Source organism: Egretta garzetta, unplaced genomic scaffold (assembly GCF_000687185.1).
Source record: "Egretta garzetta isolate BGI_Z169 unplaced genomic scaffold, ASM68718v1 scaffold430, whole genome shotgun sequence".
Classification (NCBI taxonomy): Eukaryota; Metazoa; Chordata; class Aves; order Pelecaniformes; family Ardeidae; genus Egretta; species Egretta garzetta.
Window position 1 is genome coordinate 289,289 of NW_009258267.1, and position 12,048 is coordinate 301,336.

Below are 12,048 nucleotides of genomic sequence, written 5' to 3' on the forward strand. Positions count from 1 at the left end.
AACAACATGAGAAAGAGAGGGGAACAAAACCCAAGAAAAACAAGTGATGCAACTGTTCACCACGTGCTGACCGATGCCCAGTCCGTCCCCTGAGCGGCAATTGCCAGCCTCCCCCCAGCTTATATACTGAGCATGATGTCATATGGTATGGGATACTCCTTTGGCCAGTTGGGGTCAGCTGTCCTGGCTGTGCCCCCTCCCAGCTTCTTGGGCACCTGGCAGAGCAGGGGAAGCTGAAAAAGTCCTTGACTGGTGTAAGCACTGCTCAGCAACACCAGAGCGTCTGTGTGTTATCACATTATTCTCATGCTAAATCCAAACCACAGCACTATGCCAGCTGCTGGGAAGAAAATGAATTCTGTTCCAGCTGAAACCAGGGCAAATACTTTTCCTGAGGACATGTTTACTTTTAACACCTGTGCTTTACTGGTACCAGTGCTAGCACAAGGATGCTGTAGTGTTACTGCTGTTCAGTCCTCCAATAAAACTATCCACATTTTTCAGAGGTCAGAGGCTTTTCTCTCAGGTAGGAGTCCCCCAGCCCAGTTGTGGCCATGATCCATTATGCCATTTGTAAGTACAATTTGCTCTTCTTGTGACTAGAACCACAAAGAAACTGAATGAGTAGTTGCATGAGAAGTTGTGCAAGAGGTCTGCATGGGTTTTCTCTTCCCATTTATCATCCAGCGTGACCCTAGAGCTGGTAGCCCACCTATTTGGACCAACTCCGGCACTTGTATCATAATAGGGCAGTTTCCTTTTTCAGGTTGCAGCTGTCTAGAGGGCATCTTTCAAGAACTAAAAAGCCCATCTTCATTTTTGAAATTTTCTTCTAATTAAGATCCTGCCTCCACTGCTGCTATGTGCTTAGAATCATAGAATTGTGTAGGTTGGAAAAGACCTTTAAGATCATTGAGTCCAACCGTTAACCTAACCCTGCCATACCACCACTAAACCCTGTCCCTAAGCACCTCGTCTGCCCATCTTTTAAATACCTCCAGGGATGGGGACTCGATCACTTCCCTGGGCAGCCCGTTCCAATGCTTAACAACCCTCTTGGTGAAAACATTTTTCCTAATGTCCAATCTAAAACTAAACTAACCCTAACCCTAAACCGCTTGTTCTGCGTGCAATTCTTGTGGTGCTTCTCTCAACCATTCTGACTTGCTAGTGCTTGAATGTGAATACCAAACCAGATCTGGCTTTTGAGCACACCTCAGGAGGTACGGTAACTTCTCTATCTCCTGCTCAGTACTCCCCTCTGTAAGCATTAAGGGAGCAGGTTGATGCGCCCAGCCAGCACGTCATGCTGTATAGTTCGTGTTGGCTTGCTTGTTCACTGCAGCAGTCCTTCAGGATCCCCGCTCCTCAGCATTGCAGCTCCTTGGGTTTGTGCTGAAGAGGTGTGCTGAAGAGGTGTGACTTTTTATATTGGCGTAATGTGTAATTGTCTTATGACCTCAGAGTATTCACAAAGGCCTTGGCACAGCAAGCTGATTTCCTAGGACTCATCTGTAGTCAACGAAGAGAATGAGAGCAGAAGTCCTGTGTGCTCCTCTTGCATCTGTCCTGCAGATGTCTGTCTTTTCAGTGTTTCCTCCCAATTATTTTTCAATCGATAAGATGTGTATCATCTTATCTTACTCCCCTGTGTTACTCGGATTTTGTAGGCAGAGTGTTAAATATTTTTATTGAGGGTAAATTTCATAACATGAAAATTCTTGCAGGGGTCAATCAAATTTATAATCTCATTAAAAGTATCCAATTAGGTGGTCAAGAGCCATTTATTTTCCATCGATTATATTGCTTTCCTTTGGAACGCTAATCAAATCCTAAATCCAAGCAGTTCTGTTAATTTGCACGGGAGACATTGGGCTGAAATGCCTTAAGCAGCTCGATCACTTCTGTCCTTCTACGTAATGGCACAAAGTTTGCTCTCACCTTGCCTGAGGACTGCTGCATGTTCCCAGGTTCACAAACCCTACCAAGCTTAGATTTCACCTGTATCCCTTTGTTTCCAGCATCAAATTCCTACAATCTGTGCTTATGGCATAGCTCCTCGAGCTTGCGCTCCTCTGTTGCACCTACCTACCTGCTTTTCAAGTTGTCCCACCATCAGACATGAGACTGAGAGAAACCTGCGCCCCGCAGCTGACCCTCCACTCGTGCTGCTTGAGGGCAGTGCTCCGCTCCAAGCCTGTATGCTCATCCCTGTATGAAACCAGCCTTGACGACCGATGGATAGGGCAGTCCTGCCCCTGTAAGTCACGCTTGCAATGGAGAAATCAAGGCAGCACCTACTAGCTGTGACGGTCTTCATCAGATGAGCAAGGAGCCTTTTCCTCTTCCCTCCCTCACGACCCCGTCTCCCTGTCTCACGTACAGAGGTAAGTCATACTCTTTGCGCTGACATCTGGATCAATTAGTTAACGTTTGCAGTGGGAATAGAGGTCAGGGCTCTTTCTGATTCACTGGGGAGAGTCCGCTGAGCTTCCCAACAAGCCAAAACCTCAGTTCAGGTGCAGAGATCTGTAGGGCTGAGGCTGGAAGTTGATTGAGACATTTACAAAACAGCTTTCTCAGTCAGGGCTCATTTTAATCTGGTTTATTTCAATCCATAATCAGCAGTAGGGGGGTACATGAGCATGTTGTAACCAGCACTAGTATGAGAACCTTCCAGTGATGTTGGTGCATCCAGAAGTGTGAAAATGTGGAAGACACTCAGTGAACTTGAGGGAACAAAAATCTTTTTTTCCAATATTGCAAAAAACCCCAAAATAAAGTTGATGTGCAACCCATTTCTACTTCTCTTAGAAAACTGGATGTAAAACTAATAACCGTTTTTATTAAAATCAAATTATAGTCAAATCAACTCCCAGGATAGGAATTTATTTAATCAGAAATACTCTTCATGTCCCCTTTCTCCCTCCTCCTCCTCCTCCTCCCTCAGTATCTTTGTGTCTATTTGACTAGCAGAAAGTACACAAATTTAGTTCAGGAGCATTCATCTATGATACTTTGAGAAAATTAAATTTTGATTAACTCTTCAACTCAGAACTTCCTCTAATGTGAGGAGGCGATAAGGTTATCATATTAAATAGGTCTGTATAAGCACCAAGTGTGTAACATTGGAGGAACAGAAATCTGTTATTATCAAAACATACTTCAAAGAGTTTCTGAACTAATTTGATCATCAAGGGATGGGAAACTTTCATCCAAAGGGTAAAACATTCCATTTAAAAAGGTAGAATGCTTCAACAGAAAAAACTTGAAGAAGAGTACAGACTTCCATGGGCAGACCGTGCCGCGGGGGTGAGAGGGGATGCTGAGTGTTTCCCTGGCCCACAAAATCAGCCATGTGTTACAATGAGAGCAGCTGGAGACCGGGCAAGAGTGCAGAGGATGCCATACAGATGCCACAAGTTTGGTCTTGTGGAAGAAAGGGCACGAAAGGCAGCCAGAACTGGTATCATCCCGTGTGCGACAGAGGAAGGGAAGAGATAAAATGACAGTGAGGTGGGTCTCAGAGCAGGGAACTCCAGTGGGAAGACCAGAGGAGAGCAGACATCAGTGATGCTGAGAAAAGAGATGGCTTTTTACATAGAAAAAGGTGATGGTGACTGGAGGAGGCAGAACAAATTAAGATTGGCATGGGGGGGTGAGGACCTACTCTTCAGCCAGAAGACTCAGATGGGATGCCTCGGAAGAGGGCCAGTAGCAATGAGGTAGGACCAACAGCCAAAATGTATGGGATGAGGTCCTAAAAGAGCAGAGTAACAGGTAAGTCATTTCTCTTTTCCTAGCAGTTAAGCTATTCCTGAGCTCTGAAAGCTCTGGGTTACAATTACACACTCAGCAGTGTGTGTGCTCCCAAATCCCAGGGAGGAGCAGGTATGTGAGCCACATCCCTGCATCACAGCACAGGGGCACAGGGACACTTCGGAGCCCCTCTTAGATAAATCGGTGCTGGATGAGCCCATGCGTGGTGTTGGAGTACCAAGAGAGCTCCCAGTTACTGATTTTACTATTGCAGTAGCTGGGTACTTCTTGGGTACCCTTGGCCTTCCTGCTACCTACCCTGTCAGCAAGCTGCATGGGGAGGGCAAATCGGGCTCTGAATAGGGTGCCGTGTGAGGCCAGGGCATTACACACTCCCTTTTCCTCTTGCCCCATATCCTGCCAATAGAAATACACGCGTTTTACCAGCGTACATGTTAACTGAAACTGAAGGACTGAGCAGACTCCAGGGCTGAAGAGGTAAAAGAATAAGTTTCAGGCAGCTGCCTCTGCCAAATGCTGTTCTGATGAACTCTGAGGTAGGAAGTCCAGAAATGGGCCACGAACGTGGCTGTGCAATATTTCTGTTCAAGTTGGCCGTGAGAGACGCAAGTCTTCTGAGAGCCCTGGCGCTCCAGGGACGAGGGGACAGATTCGGAGCGGCACAGCAGGTGCGCAAAACCAGAAACATGTCTCTCTCCAGGGTAAACAAAAAATGACTTGTAATGAAGTAAAATAAGAATAGAAAAACAATCTTAGTTTGAAGTCAGTTTGTCAGTTTGCTTGGCAGTCAGTGCTATTTCATTGTGTATTTTAGTACTTACTATCATCTCCTTTGGTTCAGTTTATAGACAATCTTATGCAAGATCTCTTTAATGAAGAATTCTGGTTTGACAATATGGAAGTTTGATACCTATAAAATAACTGCTTGGAAAGCACTAATGAGCAAAAAAGTCCCTTTTCTCCATCAGGCAGTGAAAAAAATCACATCTCTGAAAGGTTTTCTGGTCTTTAAAGCAGTGGGCTCCTGGAATAATTTACTTTCTCCTGCCATGACACTTGTTCTTTTAAAAGAAAATATTTAGTATGTTACTGTTAGGCTGAGAAATCAATTGTATGAAATCAATGATAAGTCTGCTGCCAGGTAATACTTACCCATGTGAGCGAGTGACCCGCTGGTATTCTGCAAAAATAATCTGTGGCAGGCAAATGCTGAAGTTTGAAGCAGTCGTGTTTGGCTTTGCACTTTTCACCATTTGCTGCTTGCATCAAAGCTGTGTCTTTTATCCCTGAAACTAAGAGGAGGCTGTGCCGGCCAGTTTGATTAGCTGCTGGCCATTCACTTTCTCTTACAAACATCAAGCAGAAAAACACAACCTCCTTTGGTTCTGGTATCGTAGCTAAGCAGAAAAACACAACCTCCTTTGGTTCTGGTATCATAGCTAAGTCATTTTACAAAAGTGCATGTAGTTAACTGAGGACAGTGATTTCCAGTTGCCTGGTGCACCCATTAGAAGCGGTGCTGGTCTCTCCCTCTGCGTGGGGCGAGCTGGCTGGTGCAGCCTCCCAGGAGCAGCAAGAGGAGTGCAGCTGCGTCAGGGAAAAGGCTGCTGTTGCACCCTCCTTTCCTCAAACATCTGAACCAAGCCTTCATCCAGCCCAATCTCCTCCAGCATTAGTAGCAGAAAAAAGTAAAAAAATGGCTTGAAAGTGTTATCGACCCTCCCTTCCTGTGGCTAGTCTTGTACTGCTGGCTCTGCAGGAAAGGTCTTGCCCTGTGTTCCCTGAATCCCTGGCCCCAGCGGGGAGGATGGAGAAGGCATGCACTGCCAGTCCTGCAGCGCTACAGCTGCTCGTGGGCAGGCTCACCACCTCCCTTTTCCTGAGAGGCTTTCAGTTTAACCACATAATCATGCTGGGGATGATAATAAACACGGGGCAGCACAGGGGCTGGAGAGCCTGGGTACGGCCTTTCCCCCAAAGTGCTGCCCCCTCCCTAAGCTTGGCTGTTTCCAGCCCAGCCTTACAGGAGTGTTGCCCCATGGAAGTGAGCTGAGACATTAGGATACTGATGGGCTTGCTGCGTGTTTCCCCACTGCACAGCTTTTGACCATGCAGCTTGGTGATGCTCTTCACTCTCCCAGCACAGGGCTCAAGGCTCTACAGCAGAAAGACACAGGTGTCTGAAGGGGATGCTTTGGTCTGATGGGGTGGTAAACCACCCCTTTTTTCTTTCCCCTGAGGGTACCACTTTATCAGCATGGAAGGCAGGTTGATCCCAGGACAGCAAGGGAGGCTGTGTGGCTCCAGTGAGAAGCAAAGTGCATGACTGAGTGATGTGGGTTGACCCATATCACAGGGGTCCCTCCAACGGCAGACAGTGCTCCACAAACTCCTCCAGCATGAGTCCTTCCCATGGGCTGCAGTTCTTCATCCACTGCTCCAGCGTAGGTCCCTCCTTCCCACAGAGTGCAGTCCCTCAGGATCAGCCTGCTCCAGCGTGGTTCCCTGCGGGGTCCCAGCCCGGCCACCAAACCTGCCCCAGCCTGGGCTCCTCTCCCCATGGGGCCACAGGCCCTGCCAGGAGCCTGCTCCAGCGCAGGCTTCCCATGGGGTCACAGCCTCCTTCGGGCATCCCCTTGCTCCAGCGTGGGGTCCTCCCTGGGCTGCAGGTGGGGATCTGCTCCCCCGTGGGCCTCCATGGGCTTCGGGGGCACAGCCTGCCCCACCATGGGCTGCACCAGGGGCTGCAGGGGAATCTCTGCTCTGGTGCCTGGAGCCCCTCCTGCCCCTCCTGCTGCACTGGCCTGGGGGGCTGCAGGGCTGCTCCTCTCACATCCTCTCACCTCTCTCTCCAGCTACTGTTCCGCAGCAGGTTTTTTTCCTTCTTAAATATGTTATCACAGAGGTGCTACAACTGTCACTGATGGACTTGGCCTCATCCAGTGGCGAACAGAGGGGAAGCTTCTAGCAGCTTCTCACAGAAGCCACCCCTGTAGCCCCCCCCACTACCAAAACCTTGCCTTGTAAACCCAATGCACTGAGCCATCCTGACCAGTGGAAATGGGCCAACAGCCCATCAGTAACAAATGCGCAGGCGCACGCATCTGAAGCAAAAGGCGGCCACTATTAGCGATAGCTTCATAGTTATTAACTCCTGTATTCCTCCAATTTACAGGAGCCACAAAACCCTTGACACAGAGTAGATGCACGAGTACTAAAGCCTTGTGTACTGGTGTATAATAACTGTTGTCCTTTCGGAGTCTGGCTGTGCCGCTGAGGCTGCCTGATGCTTTACAGAAAATTACAGACAGGCACATTAAGGCTTGGCCATGCTGGCCCAGATCTGCGGAGGAACAGGGAGCGATGATGAGGCTTGCAGAAATGGAATGAGAACAGCAGCCTGCAACACTGGGACGCCTCATCGTATTGACAGAGAAAAGAGTTTAGCCTGTATGCTCATGTCTCTGCTGAGGACTATGTGGCAGATATCAAAAGCCTGGACGCTAATGATGGCTTCAAAGAGGAGAAACAAACAGCTCTCGCTAAGTATAAAATGCAAGAATTACTGCATTATGTAGCAGCTCCTGTTAAATCCGTAGGCAAAATATCTTCTGAGTTCGTGGAGATTTCACAAAAATACCCGTTCCCTAAAGCCAGTTGTGAGTGCAGAACATTTCTGCTTTCACACACAGTTCCGGGAGGGAAAACAGAACAATTCCTGTACAGGCAGCTGGGTTATGAAAACTGACAGAGCATTGCCTGTGTGAAGAGAGTTTAAATGATGCACGAGGGACTGGTTAGTGTGTGATATGCAAATGCAAATCTATCCGCGAGGCATTACAACTACAAAATGTCTCACAATTATGCTCATTTCTCGAAAAGTCATTTCGTACTGTGGATTCCTCCCCCTCAAAGCAGCAGGGTTTCATTCGCTGAGTGAACTGGTGTTAGTCCTTGTCCAGTGCACTCTTTTGCTAAAGCCAATGGGCTGACAGCTGAAGAGATTGCCACCTCTTGCGATGCGCGTTAGAATCATAGAATCATAGAATTGTTTAGGTTGGAAAAGACCTTTAAGATCGTCGAGTCCAACCATTAACCTAACCCTGCCATCCCACCACTAAACCATGTCCCTAAGCACCTCATTTACCCATCTTTGAAATACCTCCAGGGATGGGGACTCAACCACTTCCCTGTGCAGCCCCTTCCAGTGCCTGACAACCCTTTCGGGGAAGAAATTTTTGCTAATGTCCAACCTAAACCTCCCCTGGCACAACTTGAGGCCATTTCCCCTCATCCGATTGCCCATTACCAGGGAGAAGAGACCAACACCCACCTCACTACAGCCCCCTTTCAGGCAGTTGTAGAGGGCGATAAGGTCTCCCGTCAGTCTCCTTTTCTCCAGGCTAAAAAGCCCCAAGTTCCCTCAGCCACTCCTCATAAGACTTGTGTTCCAGACCCTTCACCAGCTTCATTGCCCTTCTTAAGATGCTCTCCAGCACCTCAATGTCTGTACAGGGGAACAATCGCTTCCCTAGTCCTTCTGGCCACACTATTTCTGATGCCTTGGTTGTGTATTTCCCAGTCTGCAGACTAGAAGTGGGGAGATTGAGCATAATGGACCATCATAGCGAAAGGCTCGCCTGCCTTTTACTAAGTTTAGGTTCTCACCATCGTTTTGAGCATAGCTGCTTTCTGGAGAGGTTAGAATTCACATGGGTTCTGCCTGCCTTTATAGAAAGTAACTGGTTACAAGGCATTCCATAACCCCAAGAAGCTGAATGTTTTCAGCCCATTTGTAGCAAGGGACACGTTCGTGGCCAGTCTATCAAATCTGAAAGTACTAGTCAATGTGCAAATGCAGGAGGTTTGTTATGTCTGCTATCTGGTTGCAGGAGGACACGGCAAGGGAAACATGGCTGATATGTCCTATGGACCTCCTGTCAGGGACACGCCATGGCACGGGGCAAGGCTCACGATGAAGTGAGTGCTGTGGCAATGAGCAGGTAGAGCCATGCATCTAAACAACTCTTTCCAGCTTCCCTGATTTGAAAAGAACTAGTAACTTAACTTTCAAAATTGCCTAGTATGTGGTCATGGAATGGTTTTCCTTGCAAAACTCAGGTTCTTTGTGCTGCAAAAAGCATGTGAGGACTGTTTGCTAACTAAATGCTGGCCAGGCAGTCTGTGGAGTAAATGATGGTTGCTAATGGCAATGCAATGTGAAGATTATCCACAAACACTGTCTGCTTTTTGGTGGCAACAGCCAGCTACCTCATAGCAGGTAGAATCCAGAAAACCTTTCCTGCACTTTTCATAAGTTGTATTTTTTCAGCTTTGGTAGATGTTCCTTGAAAAATGGCTTGCAGTACTCTGTGTAAATTACTTCAGCGCAGATAGTAGAAGTGTTAAGACTCTCATTTTCAAGTTCCTGGACAGATTCTAAGTGACAATGGAACTCAATTCACATCCAAAGAGTGCCTGTTGTTTGTTAAAAGAAATGGTATCAGACATGGCACATCACCCCCCTGCTATCCATCTGCAAGCAGTTTAGTGGAAAGATTCATTCTGACATTCAGGTAAGCGATCAGTGCTACGACCCCAGCTAAAGGCAGCTCACAACACAAGATTGCACGTATTCTATTAGGCTATGGGATGCCAGCCAAACTGTTTTGAATCAGACGCTGTTATTCAGAAGAAAATGAACTTCATGAAACCCAGATGACCATGTTGACATAAAGTTACAGCACAGCAAAAGTTTAGTAAGAAACAGCCAAGATAACTTTCAGTAAACTGAAATGTGCGTGGCACAGACTGGTCTTCCTTACCTAACAGAAGTGGTCCTCGTGAAACAACAGGGAAGAGGGGGATATTTTTATTTATTTTTTTATTTATTTTGACCAGGAGGTCATGCATCAGCCGTGCCAGCTGAAACACCAAACCTAGGTTTACGGATGCGGACCACAAGCGACACTAGCCCAAGGGCTCAAGAAGGCAGGCAGGAGTGGGTGCCTGTGCTTCCCCAGCGCTGTCCTGGCAGCAGAGAGATGCACGTACCTAAGCCCAAGCCTCGTGCGCTTTTTGAAGGCAATGAGGAATTTTCTTTCAGTCCTCTACAGAGAAGCACATTCAGTGTGCCGGTGTTGAGTAAGGCTCACAAAGACTGGGGACCAGCAGAAAGGTGGCCAGATAATGGCTTTTGATACCTGCTTTTCAGGGGAAATTCTAACAAGTTACATGGAACAAACATCTCTGAAATAGCACTCAGTGAGCTCTGACAGTCACGTTTTGTAACGAGGTGAAGGCATTTCTGCTGCAGTGTGAGATAAAAGCAATTCGCTGCAGTTTTGGTGGTGCCAGCCGTGTTGGTGACTCAGCTAGCTGCTCAGGCACAGGTGGTAATAACCCCCCTAATGCTGTTTAAGGACTCCAGGATATTGTCACAGAGTCACAGAAGTAAGAGACCTCTAGAGATTGTCTAGTCCGACCCCTTTTGAGGGTTGCATTTGTCATTTTTTAATTGCATATTAAAAATGAAAAAATGGCAGAACAGGAACGTTAAAGAGTTCTGTTCCTCATTAAAACAGGAGAGCTAACGTATATACAGTATGTTCAGTGACAGCCATTAACCAGTCAACAAATCATCAGCCAGAATGCCACAATTACTTTCTAACATAAACGAACGGCTGCTGTGCAGTGTCAGGGACAGCAGCACATACAGCGGCACATGCCGCATGTGCGCATACAGCACGTACAGATTAAATCTGAAAGATAGCACCCATACAAGCTCATTGTGAATGTCCATCACAGCTCAAAGTACTCCAAGCCAATGATCTTTTAGAGATTTTTTTTTTAATCGGTGTCACAAATGCATTCATTGGCAGTAATACCTAAAACAAAATTCTGTGCTTCTGGAGTACCACCCCTATCCTGGAGTCACAAAGGTACTCACAGCCACTGGCATTGGATTATGCTCCTAAGAGATGGTTCTTGTCCTGTTTTGATAGTGGGGATAAAAGGCCAGAGGAGTCACTACATTTAATGCCATTCCCATGGCAAAACCTATAGCTCCTCTCAGCTGAAGTGTGCTCCTGTGACGTAGTACAAGATTACACTGCATGACAACCCAGAATCTTCTGCATTTTCCCAAGGACACAAGGACTGAAGGACACACAAATGCACAGAGCCTGGAGTAATTAGAAGATGATTTTACTAAAAATATCTCCATCCTCAGCCTTATATTTAAAATGCTGTAATTTCCCAAATAGGAACCCAGCCTTATTCCTTCGTATCTGTGATGCCTAGATCATTGCCATGTCTGACTTTTCCTAAATAGGAACTCAAAGCTTCTGCTGGCTCACGAAGACTGCCTGTTTCTGTTTTGCTCGGTGTTGAGGAAAATTCAGTTGATCCAGATACAACAAACCATCCAAAATCAAACCACAGTGAAGTGAAGGCGAGACCTTCTATTGCCGTGTTTTGGACTTGGGCTTTGGTGACCTGAAGGAAGGAAGGCTGTCACAAGCAAGGGGGCTGTGGAGGGCCCTGCTGAAGAGAAGATCATTCAACTAAGTTCCAAGTGTGATATATTCCAAACAGGATTAGAGGGACCTCATGGACATCCAGTTGAGCTGGTCTAGCTTTGCTTGGCTCCTCCTCTGCTCCTCTGGATAAACATGAATCCAGCTTCAATGGCATCCATGGGATCGGACATGAGGGCTCGCGTTTTCTACTGCTGTAACTTTCTCGGCACATAGGTCTTTGTTCCAAAACGCTGGTGGATAGATAGAATGATGTGTAAACTGAGATCCAGGGAATAAGTCTTCATGCTCTAACTAGGAGGACTGCAGACCAACTTACCTGAATAAATGCTTGCCAATACTATTGTTAATTCCCTAAACTTACTGAAAATGAGAGAGAATATCAGCTCCAGTAAAGTGTGATTGAAGTTAGCCACTTTGATGTTTCTTAAACAAATCTTTGAGTAATTTCTCAACCACATCTGTGCATGCTGTATAATTTAATACTTTTGACAACTTTACTGAGTTGCAAATTTCTGTGATGCTTGGGTTATAAATTTCACTGCATGGTCACTCTTTAAAAACAGAGCATAATTAAACCCTCTTTCGACATATTCCGTGTGTCTGGTTCTATCTCCATTTTGCAGGTGAACCCTATTTATATTCTGTTCTCTGCTGTACTTGGGCAGCTAATAACTTGAATAGTGTTCCTATCTCCTTCAAAAAAATAATAACAGAAAAAAAGATTCCT